Below are 14524 nucleotides of genomic sequence, written 5' to 3'. Positions count from 1 at the left end.
TCCCACAAACAAGTTCTCTCTCTCACTCCCCCTTCTCTCTATCTCTCTAACACACACACACACACACTAACTCTTTCACTCTTTCTCTCTCTCACACACACACACACACACAGGCAGACAAGAAACACACCAAGACATCAAGATTGAACACACACACACACACTAACTCTTTCTCTCTTTCACACACACACACACACACACGAAACACACCAAGACATCATTAAGATTTAATGAAGACTTCAGCTTCACTGTAAGGTGCTGCTGCCAAGTGGACAAATCAAACATTGTAAAATGCAGCAATATGGGAAGAGCATCCCCAAGCAGTAAAGTATCATATCTTGAAATAGAAAATATGTGACGAACCAAAGAAAAATGAACAAATTGATTTCTATAATTCATTCAAAATAATTGCTCACACAATAACACAGGATTCAAACGACTGCGCAAGCATGAAAACTGCAGTTTGAAATGAACTAGTTATTGAAATTGACAAAGCCTCCCAGTGTTTACCTGCTGGTTGATTTAATTAAATTTGCCCTATGGTGTTCTTTTGAAAATTTATATTAGAAACATTCTATTGATTTTATGTTTTATAAAGTAAATTCATTGGAATTTCCTTAGAATAACAGGGATCCTTATCCCTGAGTCAAAATCTCGTAGGGCCACTTTGGCCCACTTGGTCAAAACAATTGGGCCATTTTCAAAAAATGTGTGATCATGCAAAATTATTATAATATAATAAACACATACAGTGACAATAAAGACATAGACAGTGATCAGAATACATATAGACACATTCAATGTCTCAACAGACAATGCAAAGGCATCAAGATTTATACATTAAATTTTTCTTTATATCAAGATTTTTGCTAAGCGAACCCTCGCCCCTCAACTCCAAACAGTTAACATTAACCCTTGTCACCTTGAACATATCAAAATCTGATTTGGATCTCAATGACCCATTTACAATTGATTATTTCTCAGTTACAACATATAGTGGCGAGGTCAGAAAGGGATTGAATAGAATCAGCAGTAGGGCAATATTGTTGTTGCACTGACCTTTGCTGACACTGTGTGGTTGTAGAACGAGATGGTGAACTATGGTGGCCCCTATTGGATATTTCGACTTTTCGAGTTTTCGACTTTTAGAGTTTGCGACTTTTAGAGTTTTCGAGTTTTTGACTTTTCGACTTTTTTCTGCGGACAGCTTTTTGCTGCGGAACTTCTGCACATTTGGCACACGGAAAGCAAGCAATGGAAAATCTTATTAGTTATTATTTCAAAGCAGGATACACAGCAACTGAGATTGCTAAAACTTTGTCACTTGCCCATGGTACCTATGTAAGGTGAGTGTAACTTTTCCTATGATATGGTACTGGAAAGGTTAGTATCCTCAATCATCAAACTTAATTATTGTAACTGATTATGCAAGGGGTCACGTCGGTGCGGGGGAGTATCCGGATGTAGTCTTATGTAATACCAGTTTTCAGTGCTTAATTAAGCCTCGAGGGATTTGCACATTTATTTATTTGTATTTTATATTGCAAAAAGATGTCATCTTTGCTCCCTCCTTTCTCTCTCTCCCCCCCCCCCCCATCATCAAACTTTTGCATTCTTGCATATTTAAACATTCTATGTTAAAGATATATTTGCATGTTTTGTATTTATTTAGATTGTTGTACAATGTATATATACATATTTTCTCATTTCATACTTAGTGAATCATACTTGAGGAAACGTACGTCTTGTCAAATTGAACTTAAGAAGAAAATCAATTGAAGAGGATTTACCTGAAGTGATTCATGCAATGAGAGTGAGTCTTCTAAAGAGAAACTATATGATTGTAAAATGTTAAATATCCTGCTAACTCATACATGTAGTTAAATTTGAAAACTTCTGCAAGTTTTGGCCTTTATTCTCATTTTGCACCAGGTAGTGCAAAATTCATGTACAAGCAATTCTTACTGGTGATTCTGATATGCTTTGCCTATATCTGAATTGTCAATAGGAGTGCTACATGTAGTGCATGAATTTCGTGCTATTCACCAGGGTGTCTTTTTTTGCTCATTTTAGTCTTTATAGCATGTTACACTGAGGAATGCCTGTTTTTTTTCTATGCAAAAATTTGATGTCCAGCTTATGATCTCAGCTCCTGAAATGAATTGACAAACAGTGCAATATACCAGTCGTTGAGCCCAATGAACACTCTGTTAATATTATTATGTTTACCAAATCCAAAATTTAAATTATTTTTTGTTAAATCAGTATCAGGGGGTAACTCTTACTCCACTACAGTGAAGATAGGGTTTATTAAATTAGTAACTCATGTTTTAAGCAACATTTTCAGTTGCCTTACATGCCTTGTTGCAAATAATGTAGTTTATAAGCTTGGATAATTATAGAAGATGCATTTTACAATTTACTATTCTATAATATTATTTATTACTATTTTACTATTGATTATTTTAATTATAATGGGTTTTATGTAAGAATTAGACTGTTTGTAATCATTGTCTTTATTGTAATCTATTTTTTTTTATTTGAGAATGTGGTTTATTAATTATGTAGAATCTTGTGAAAATGTGGTTTAAATGCTTGTTTTTCATGTACTGTCACTAAACATGTGAAAATGGATTTTCATTTTCTGAGGCTGTTTTGATGTAAAACCTTTGCAGGAAGAACTTGAAGGAACTGGCAGATGTCTTGGTTATCGTGGTATGTGGTCCCGACTGAAGAAAAAGTATGGTCTATCTGTAAAAAGGTACAGAAAACGTTTTTTTTTTTTGCACTCAGCTTTGTTATTGTACCACCGGCATGGTTTTAGTCCCGTCCGGATCATTCCGCCCTCTCTGCCACCATGTTACCGTTACCACTTCTCCTCCTAGACTACAAGGGCCTGCATACCCATCTCTTGGATTTAGGTCACCTATAATCTCAATTCGTTCCACGTTAAATTTGGGCTCTTTCGGTGCTGGGGTCTAGGTGTGGTGCTCATTGCAGTGCACCCTTGTCCAAAAATGGCAAAATTAAATGCTAATTATCTACCATATCGAAGGAATTATGAGAAAAATTTCTACAGACCGCCGACTGAAAGTCAATTATATGTGGAGATTTCAAATATGCCCTTGGATTTGACCTGGAAAATAAAATATAAGGCTTGGCAAGGCAGACAACTTTGGGTCAAAAATGCCATTATTTTATGAAATTTGAACATCTAGAACTTCTGAGCACCTCCCATTTCAAGAATTATTCTTTATTTCAATTAATTTTTTTGTTGGAAATTTATGGCACATTATTGTAACTCCAAAATTGTAACATTTAGTCCCCTATATCTCCAAAACTGGCAGAGATAGGTCCATAGTTACTATTGAAGTTGAATAGGAAGTCATATACTGGCAATTTGACTGTGACCTTGAAATTGACCTTTGACCTTCTTTTCACCACGAACTTAACTTTGCAACATTTTAGTCCCTTATATCTCCAAAACGGGCAAAGAAATGCCCATGGTTACTATTGAACTTGAATAGGAAGTCATATACTGGCTATCTAACTGTGACCTTGAAATTCACCTTTACCTACTTTTCATGAATGGTAAGATGATTTTGTCTTACAATTTTAATCAAAATCGCTAGGGCAGAAATATGAAATCTGAAATATGAGAGAGCGTCCTTAAAGGGATAATAACTCTTCACTTTGGACAAAAAATGAATTTTCCTGGAGTAAACAACACTTTTCCCATACTTACCAATGGTAATGAATCCATTTTTACATTCAAAGTTAGTACCTGTTTTTTTCTTAAAAGTGTGTTTTTTGTTTTAATCTCTTAAGATATTATAACAGAGAATAGCCATCAGTGGAGGTCACGTGGTCTAAAGACAAGCTCAGATATCAGAATAATAGCTATAACTGCCGTTTTTGTGGTATATCATATTTCTATGAGTTGTTCACAATGTTTTTATTGTGAAATATAGATCTCATATGAAGAGTTATTATCCTTTTTAGGAAACAGCTTAATTGGGCAAAAAAAGGAAAAAGCACTAGCACTAAATGTTCAACAAATAATACCAATCCCTTTAGCTTTATGTGGAGAAGATGGATCCCCCTATGGAGAAGATGGACCCCCCCTATAAAAGAAATAAGTCTTTATCAAGACATTTTTTTTCAATCAAATTACCCACAAGCTTTTAATACAGGGTTCCCTAAAGAAATTGCCTATACTAACATAGTTATTGATGCAATGTTTCAGGTAATAGCACCACCATTACCATTACTTTCAAACAATATGCACAATCTTTTTACAATAGGAATATCTGGGGCAGGCTAACACTCACCAATTTAGCCAAATGCTAAAATTGGCTTAAATTGGCTAAAGAAAAAGGGCTTGATTTGATGTTTTAGCCAAATTATAACCATTTTGATAACAAATTGACAAAAATGTGGTGATTTGGCTCAGTGAAAAAAATTGCTAGCGCTACCCCAGAATATACTTAAATTATTTAAAGTCAAAGATATTGTGGAAATTCATGTTGTTTTCGATAAACCAGTGGACAAAAATACTGTAAATATTATCCTAAACAAGTTGAACATGATAGGAGAGATCAGGGTTGCTTAGGATTAAATGTGGAAGAAATTACTCATGAAACCTCTTTACCAGCAGTCTGGAATGATTTTTTAAGCAATATCTAGATCTAACAAGGGTAAACTAATAGCCTACCTTGGTGATACCTTATTGCAGTTTCACTGTGAACAGTCACACTAAGATATAGGAGTACTAGGTTGTGTGTAGCTGGTAGTTATAATGACGTATGCAAGTTAGCTGTCAGTGGTTCTGTTAGGGAGGATGCTTTATTTAGTTCAAATCATGAAGAAGGGGACAGTTTAGTCTGGCTTCACAGTCTGAATAGTTCAGAAAATAATATGATAATCATATCACCAGATACTGATGTACTAGAAATAGGGCTTGGTTTGTATGATAGCAGAGAGTACCTTGGTAAAAACATTTTGATAAAATTAAGTTGTAAGTTGTATGAGGAAATTTATGTTAATGTTAATAGGTTGCATGGTTACATAGTTAATGATCCCAACTTGAGTAGGTTAAATAGGTCAAAGGTGGGTAAAATTATGCAGGTTTTGTTTGTACCGTATAGCTAAAAAAAAACACGACTATTGGTACGCGTATGATCGATAACTGATTTAATTCTCGTAAGATTACCATCCGCCCCCTTCCTTATGAATAGGTATTACTTTATTAATACAATGCAATCGTCGTGTAGCCGCATGTTAGAAGACAATGTTTGATTACGCACAGCAGTAGGAGGCCGCTACCCCTTCCCAGCAAGGAGTCAACACAGCAGCGCGTAACCCGGGGTTAATTAGGGGTTATTAGCTGTCCACTTATGATCGGTATTGTTCGTCTTGATTGCAGCACACTTCCTACTCACTATTGGTTCGACCGCCTCTTCTTTAAATGCTCTCTCAAACCTTTCCTCAGTCAGCCGAGAATGGAAACACGTTTATCTGCCGATAAACTACGTCGTTGATGTATTATTCGGCATCATTCTACAGTGGGTCATAAGGCTCTATCTATCATTTTTTTCGTCTCGCATTTTACCAGATTAAGCTGACGCTCGAAAACTAAATTTAATGAATAATTTTCTCACGTGCACCGTATCCAGCTAATTTTACGACAATAACTACCACGGCACCTCCGCCATTTGCAATTGTAGACGAACCACGTGTTTCCAACTGATAGGCCAATACAACTATACCAGACCCATTGTACGAGAAAAGACCGTTTATATTTAATGAATTAAAAAACATTTGAGGATTGCGATTTTCTATTGATATACTATCGATGGTATCCCTGTATTAAATCATCCACTGCTACCCCCTCTTTTGTAGTGTAGCATGACTCGTATCACAAGATGGCCTTATAAATGAAGTAAGACAGGCCTACACTCTGATAGTTTTTAGTCTATTATTAACCCTAATGTCGTTGCTTGTCATTCATTCTAGAACTCTCTGAGCCATCGCAAAATTATTTGCCAGGACATTTAAAGGCTACTTCTTAACGAATTTTTTTTTATTTGCACTGAGTCCAAAATGTTCGAGGACGTCTCTGTCGTTATCGCCGTTTCTCGGACGCAGTCCCAGACAAAGGATCGGAAAGTTTCTAAATAAAAGAACTTTTAAATGCTGCCACTAGCCATCCTTATTGTTCCTAAGTAAAGAGAGGCGATAATGATCTTTTCTTTCTTCTAGCTTAGTCTGTCGACTAGAATGAACAAGGTTAGGCCTACAATGCAACCACCTATTATTACGACCATTAATGAGGTTCTTTGCTACACTCCCTTTCTTCATGATCGCGAAACCAGTGGGGTGCTGTGTTTTAAATATATAAAAAAGGGTCTCGCGAGGTGAAGCTATAATAATGAAATAAAAAAATCCAATGAATAGGCCTATCTAATAAACCATGAAGCACGTAGTCTAGGCCTCTTCTTTGACCGACATCACATTTTTTCATTCTTTGTTTTAATAGGAGGACGAACGTGGTCTAATTTGTCTTTTGGTGGTGTGTGATTTTGCTCGAAGTAGCGGAGTCAAGTAAATCGGTGATTTACCGTTGGTAAGAGTAGCGATCATCACTCCTGCGTCCTCATAGATTACTTTCTAATCACCCGTAATTAACGCAGTCAGGAATAAGCGCTCAAATAGGGGTTTTTGTATCAGGGAAAATTTTAGTATTAATCTTATGTTATTATATATCTGTATTATGTAATCATGTAACTCATTTTCCCAAGGCAACCACCAATTATGACGACCATTAATGAAGTTCTCTGCTACACTCTCTCCTCATGATCACTTGCTCGATCGTGAAACCCTGGAGGTGTTGTATATATATTTGGGGTAGTTTACTATAGCATGCTACACTCTCCTCATGATCAGCTGCTCGATCGTGAAATCTGGAGTGAAACCCATGGTTTATCTAACAATGGTTTAAATAAATAAAAAGGGTGTCACGGAGGTGAAGCTGCTTAACTCATAAGAATAACGAACGAAAAAATACGATGAACATTTAATAAACCACGAAGCACGTATGTTTTGACCGTTATCGCCTTTTTTTACATAAGATGTCTCAACAAGAAGGCAGATGTAGTCCAATTTGTCTTTTGTTGGTGATTCTGCTTCAGGTGGCTGAGATTAGTTGATCGGTGATGCACCGTTGGTAAGAGTAGCAATCATCACTCCTGCGTTCTAACGGATTACTTTCCAACCCCCCATAATTATCGCAGCCAGGAATAGGCGCTGAAATAGGGGGTATTAAATCAGGAATTAATTTTTGTAATTATGTATCCGTAAAATAAGAATCGTAATATTATCACGTATTTTTCCTGATGGAAAATATCATAATTTATGCACACTGATCGAATTATAAAGAAAATCTCCAGATATAAACAAAGGTCAGTCAAGTATCACTCATCCCAGGCTGCAGGGCAGATATAGAGAATTGAATGAAGCGCCAGTGATCTGGCAACCCTACAAATTTGTCATAATGATTCATGGGCAAACAATAGAAGCATGAAATTAACACCTTTTACAGTGTGAATAACGACACCTTATGAGGCTTTTGTTTCTTCCCCTGGGTTGTTATTACAAAGTAAGTATGTTGACGTAAGTGTGTTGACTTTTGCATGTTCAAAGGAACAATGGAAATGTCATTTCAAAACAAAGAGCCACATTTCCCTACTTAGGTGGCCAAAATATTGTCAATGAAACGCAAAAAAGACAAAATCACCAGCTGTTACTGACTGAGTCTAACTCAAATGCAAAAAGGTACGCACAGCGACAAAGCGCTATTGTAAACAATGACCTGACGATGAGATCAATAAGATGTATAAAATGACTATTTGTACTATAAAACTGTACCCCTGCCCCTACTTGTATACTATTACACACACAAGGCCACCCTATACCAGAGTTACAGATTGATTTTTCATTACACAGTCTCTTGCACTGAAGAAAAATACTCATAATTAATTTGCGGCCCTAGTAGAGGGTCTTCTCTCGCTTTCTCTCAAATCAAAATAAACTAGCAAACATGAAAATTGGCAAAATGTATTAGAATGTAAACTGTTGCGAACCCTTTAAACAAGGTGAATGGTAATATGCACGTTTAGACAAATTTTAATTTTAATTTCAATTAAATTAAATTTTAATTAAAATTGATATTACCAAAATTAGTAAATGTCGTTTGCGTCATGTATCAATATTTTTGCGCATAATAGTACCTACGTTATAAACATTCAGCAAAGATATTTGGAAGGCCGCTCTTTTGTTGTTTATATCAAAGGAAAACTATTTGATACCCATCGTATCAATCATTATACCATGATAAGAGATAAGCATACTAATTTATGTCCCCAGTAATAATAACTTTAACAATAACAACAAACCTTCCTACTGTGCTTTCCGTTGAAAAAACAATTAGCCACGACTGTTTTATATATTAATAGATATTTATAATATATGACAATTTCAAAATCTTCAAAAGTACCGACAGGGACACGAACTCCCATCCGGTAGGTTGCAGACGACTCGACGACGTTAACCGTTGTTCCACCAATTCTATTGTTCACGCATACAGATATCGACAGCTCTGTATTGCCGCGCATGCCGAAGCTTTGCGGAAATTGCCGAAGGCTAGGAAAATTCTTCAAAATATACTTTTATTACATTTAATCAAATCCAATCTCCCACTGCCCTGAGGTATGGCTAAAGGCTTTCAGTTGTCATCAGACTTTGTAATTTGGGAGAAAAAAGTGAAACAGTAACTTCTGGTGATGAATAATAGGTAATAGTGCTGCAAGGTGTTGTTTTTTATCCCTGATGTACGAGTAGCTTTTTCTACAGTTTCTATAATTCTTTTAACGTATGAAAATATGCAGGTTTTCTGATATAATAAGACTTTGATAAAATCAAAACCAATAATACTTTTAAAGCCGAGAGTCGGGATAAATATCAGCAAGGTGGAGATATGTCCCGCCGGCGCTTCCGCAACAGCAAGACTGAAGGACGCAAGTTACAAAGCAAAACATGTTTAGTCAAGTTAAAGACTTAATTACCGGTTTAACTTCGGCGGCAGTGCCTACTGCTGTGAGCAACATGCGCTGTCCATCGTAATCCCCCTATCATTAACACTGTCGGGGACGTGCGCATTAGCGCGTCTGATGTAGACAGCGTGTGCTATTAAAGTGACCGGGGACTTATTAGCTATAGTGTATGTTCTGGGTGTGATTATGTTTCGTTTTTTAGGGGATTTGGTAAAAAAACAATCTACTCTGTATTTTATAGGTATGCTGACTTTATATCCGGAAAAATTGCTGTAGGAACTCTTGATGAAGTAGGTGCAGGGAACTACAGAAGTGGACTATTAGCTTTTTACCATTTGTTAGGTTGTCTTTATTTTAGGAAATGCTGCACAGGATAATTTTAATTTCTTAATGAAAGGGTGTATAATTGTAGGAAGGTAGACCACATGTGGCAACCATTGTTGGAAGTTGTGTATGTGATGGGGAGTGTTTAAATAGCTTAGATAATTTATGTAGTGAAGAAATTATAAAAGAAAACGGTGATAGTGAAAATAGTTGTAGTGAAGCAGAACTTTAAAAGCAATTCGAACACGCAAACATAAATAGCTAGGCATGCTTTATTGTTGACAGAATTTTGAATGGCTACAGAATTTGAATGCTTTGGGCTGCACACTTTTAGATTGATATGTCAGTAATAAATGATCCAATCTTGATGTCAAAGCTGATTTCCTTAAAATTTCAGTGGATGTGTCCACATAATTATTTTGGTTTAGAGAATATGAATGCTTTGGGTTGCACACTTTTATATTGAAATATCAATAATAGATGATTCAATCTAGGTGACAATCTTTGATCATAGGCTTTGATTTGATTTTATTATATTCGTATTTCATTAGGTGTTTCTACAGAATTATTTTGGGTTTGAAAATTTGTTGCTTTGGGTTGCACACTTTTACAAAGATATATATTCAACAACAAAATTGTATATATTCTTAATGGGGCAAGTCGAAATTTCTTTAAAAAATGAACGACATTTTATCAAAATCAAATGGACTAGGTACTTGTTTTTTTCAATGAAAAATCACAGACAATTGTGAATTTTACACATACTGTATTTTTTAATTAATATTTTTTAATTGTAATTTTCTCATTGAGTGGTACAACAAAAATAAGAGTGCCTTATTACAGTTTTATTCTTTATAATAAAGACACAAATCCTACATGGAAAAATATTTTTTAACTGAACTTTGCAAATTTTCTATCCCTTATATCTCGAAAACTGGCAGAGATACGCCCATAGTTACTATTGAACTTGTATAGGAGGTCATATTCTGGCAATCTCACTGAGACCTTGAAGTTGATCTTTGGGTGCTTTCCCAGAGATTTAGATCGATCTAAAGATTAAGATTTAGATTGACCTAACTCCCTGGGGGTTCACGCTAAATTGCATTCAGCCGAGCGGGCACCATAGTTAATTACCCCCTTACAGCTTTAAGTAGGCGGGACAGACGCTTAAGCCGGCCAAGCTGACAGTAATCTAGTGAGACTCCCCACAGGGATAGATCGATCTAAAAAACCTATGGAAATGGGGTGTTTGATTTACTTTTCACCATGATCTAAACTTCTCAATTTTTCAATGAATGCTATTATTTGTCAAGGGTAGAGTTACACACTATTTATAGAACTTTCTTAATTGTCGGAGTAAAATAAAGATTTTATTATTACAGGTGTTTAATCAGTTGAATTTTATTTAGATAAGACAGATTACTAATGTGCTATTTATATTTTTCAGTAAATGAAAAAAGAGACAGGAAGTGAGAGGTCTTCAACAACTTTAATAAAACTCTTAAGTCTTAACCTAACCACACCTTACCAGCTGACTGCCCACATACCTTGTATAAACTATGGATTCTGCTATGGTCTGACAGCCAAGGTATGAAATACAGTCAGTAGTACAGAAATTGCATATATGTAAAGGTGGATGATTAAGAAAGTAGTTTTAATGAGGAAAGTTGCTTTGGAATATAAAACCTTTGAAACATTCAAATGTGAATTTGTGTGAAATAATTTTTAAAATTAGCTTTGTTTCATTTTTCAGATAACAGCATTGCAAGGGCCACATACTGATCAAAAGGACATACAAGGAATGCATACTATTTGCTGTTAAGAAGAGACAAGAGATGGACATTTTATGTATTTTTTTTTTGTGTGTCTGTTGTTTAATTTCAAATGGTTGAATGTCTCATGTGCCTAGATGTTACTGTACAATTATATATTTAGCTTGGGGTATTTTATATGCTAAAATTATGTCTGCATATATTAGTGTATTGCCATTGTCTGGTGGCAGCGTGGATTTTTTGCTTTTTTATTGCCAAAGATAAATCCTGATTTAAATAGAGATGGAAAGTGACATCAGTGCAATTTAAATTCAACTGATTAAAAATTATTTAATACTAGCATCTCATCTGCTGAAAACATCAAGGTTATTGTAATGTTACTGTAGAATTAAAATAGTATTTAGCTGCTGTAAAATTAAAATAGTCTTTAGCTGAGGGGCACACTCCCGTCTAGACAGATAAATTTTAACTAGAAAAACTTGATTTAAGATACATCTGCTAGAAGCTACTATTATGATATGATTTTTAAAAAATTTAAATTTAAATTAAATGTTGAAATTGGTACAAGCATTTAAGAAGTGGTTGCATGCCTGAAATGTGCAATAAATTCTTTTGTTTTATGGGCATAATGGTCTAAATGCCCATTTTATTGCTAATAAATTACCACATATATATATATATATATATACATGTGCATAGTTGTTTTTTCTTTCATTTGTCACTCCATACAAGTCTCACTGAGGCAAATACCAATTTGGCATAGATTTTCTTAAATAAAAATACACTTGCCATAATTGTTAAAAAGTTGACATAAGACAAAATAAGTTATAAGTAATTAATAAGTAATAATGATAAGTAATATCGGAGTTTTTTTTTCATTTTTCATTATTATTTTTTATACAAACATCGTATATGTTTCTTGTCTTTCATATGTATTCTCAAAACAAGAAGTACATTTTAACTATCAGTTGCTCTTGTCTTGATAAACAAATAACACTGACATCTGACGGCTAGTATCACGATGCCAGTTTTCCGACTGGTAAAAAAGTTGCCAGGTTAGATTTTAATGAAACTTGATAGTCAATTTTCTCATGCGAAAAGCCACCTTCCATTGACGTGAATAAGTTGCACAGTTTCTGTGACATGAGATATCTAAAAATGTTAGTGTTGCTATGGCCAAAAAGTGACCAGTTGGCTGACTTCGTCGAGATCTACCTCATTCATTGCTTCTTACTTCTAGGTAAATCACACACGATAATACACATAATAAACTCTGCTACCATGTCTTAATTTTCACCAGGTACTTATGAAGGGAACAAAGTGCAATTCTTGAACTTCCGCGAAGGTTACGCAATTTACAAAATTTCAACCGCGACTTCATCTCAGAGCACGCGCTCCGTTCTGAATATCTTCCTACGCGCAGCCAGTGTATGACTGGTAAAAAAAGTCGAAAACTCTAAAAGTCAAAAAGTCGAAAAGTCTAAAAGTCGCAAACTCTAAAAGTCGAAAAGTCGAAATATCCAATAGGGGCCACCATAGTGAACAGATGAATTCAACTGTCTTCAGTGTGATGATAATCCAGGACACACACGTTCATTTCTACTGAAAACAGATAATAAATCATCAATAGAATATATATATATATATATATATATATATATATATATATATATATATATGTTAGTTACAACACAGACATAACACAGTGATCAAAATATATTATTATATTATAATAAACATACAGCACCAATAAAGACATAGACAGTAATCAGAATACATGCATGCAGACACATTCAATGTCACAACAAACAATGCATGAACAGGCATCAGAATTTATACATGAAATTTTGTTTATATCAAGATTTTTGCTGAGCACACCCCCGCCCCTAAACAGTTTATATTAACCCTTGTTACTTTGAATATGTATAAAACTGAGTGGGATCTAATTCACCTTTTTCCAAAATGATAATTTCTCAGCTAAAACATATAGCGGCAATGTTCACAATGGGATTGAAGAGAATCAACAGTGTAGCAATATCGTTGTTGAACTGACCTGTGCTGATGATGTGAGGCTGAGATGAGTTCAGCAGAATACATATAGACTCATTTAATGTCACAGCAGACAATGCACAAGCATCAGAATGTATACATTAAATTTTGTCTATATCAAAAATTTTGCTAAGCGCACAACTCCCTCCCACCCCCACCCAAATCTCAACAGTTCACATTAACCCTTTAAAGTCATCTTGAGCATATCTAAAACTGAGTATGCATGATATAATGACAGAATATTACAGATATAAAGAGACTTTCCTCCTGGTCATGTATGTGTTATGTTATTTTTTATTAGTTTTAAAATAATGGATAAGCTGAACACTTCTCTGTTTTAACAAAATGTCAAATTTTTCTGTTCTTGTATTTTAAAAATAATACAACTTTCAAAATTGGCATAGAATTATTGTGTTTAGTTTTTTAAAATCAATTTTGAAGTTCTTTGAGCTTTTTTAATACTAAATTTTCTATCTCTCTTACCACACCCTCTCACAAACAAGTTCTCTCTGTCACTCCCCCTTCTCTCTATCTCTATAACAAACACACACACTAACTCTTTCTCTCTTTCTCTCTCACACACACACACAGACAGAAAGAAAAGAAACACACCAAGACATCAAGATTGAACACACACACACTAACTCTTTCTTTCTTTCTCACACACACACACACACACTAGAAACACACTAAGACTTCATTGAGATTTAATGAAGACTTCAGCTTCACTGTAAGGTGCTGCCGCCAAGTGGATAAAGCAAGCACTACATTGTAAAATGCAGCAATATGGGAAGAGCATCCCCAAGTAGTAAAGTATCATATCTTGAAATAGAAAATATGTAACAAACCAAAGAAAAATGAACAAATTGATTTGTATAATTCATTCAAAATAATTGTGCACACGACTTTGTTCAAATAAAGATTTTTGCTGAGCACACCCTCGCCCCCAACAGTTTAAATTAACCCTTGTCACCTTGAATATATATAAAACTGAGTGGGATCTAATTCACCTTTTTCCAAAATGATAATTTCTCAGGTAAAACATATAGTGGCAATGTTCACAATGGAATTGAAGAGAATCACCAGTGAAGCAATATCATTGTTGCACTTACCTGTGCTGATGATGTGAGGCTGAGATGAGTACAGCTAATCAGAATACATACAGACCCATTTAATGTCACAACAGACAATGCATAAGCATCAGAATGTATACATTAAATTTTGTCTATATCAAAATTTTTGCTAAGCGCACAACTCCCTCCCACACCC

General features: G+C 34.9%; 1 long non-coding RNA gene across 1 annotated transcript; it reads left to right on the top strand.

The window, feature by feature from the left end:
* Nucleotides 1-1169: 1169 nt before the first annotated feature.
* LOC106157340 (uncharacterized) lies at nucleotides 1170-11890 on the top strand. Its single transcript, XR_015331388.1, has 5 exons — nucleotides 1170-1346; nucleotides 1719-1813; nucleotides 2676-2761; nucleotides 10882-11022; nucleotides 11188-11890. It is a non-coding gene; the product is annotated as an uncharacterized LOC106157340 (long non-coding RNA).
* The last annotated feature ends 2634 nt before the right edge of the window (nucleotides 11891-14524 follow it).

This window comes from Lingula anatina, chromosome 10 (assembly GCF_051362555.1).
Source record: "Lingula anatina isolate TDL-2025a chromosome 10, LinAna3.0, whole genome shotgun sequence".
In the NCBI taxonomy this organism is placed as follows: Eukaryota; Metazoa; Brachiopoda; class Lingulata; order Lingulida; family Lingulidae; genus Lingula; species Lingula anatina.
The sequence above is the reverse complement of the archived record's forward strand: the minus strand, read 5'-3'. Positions and strand labels throughout refer to the sequence as shown.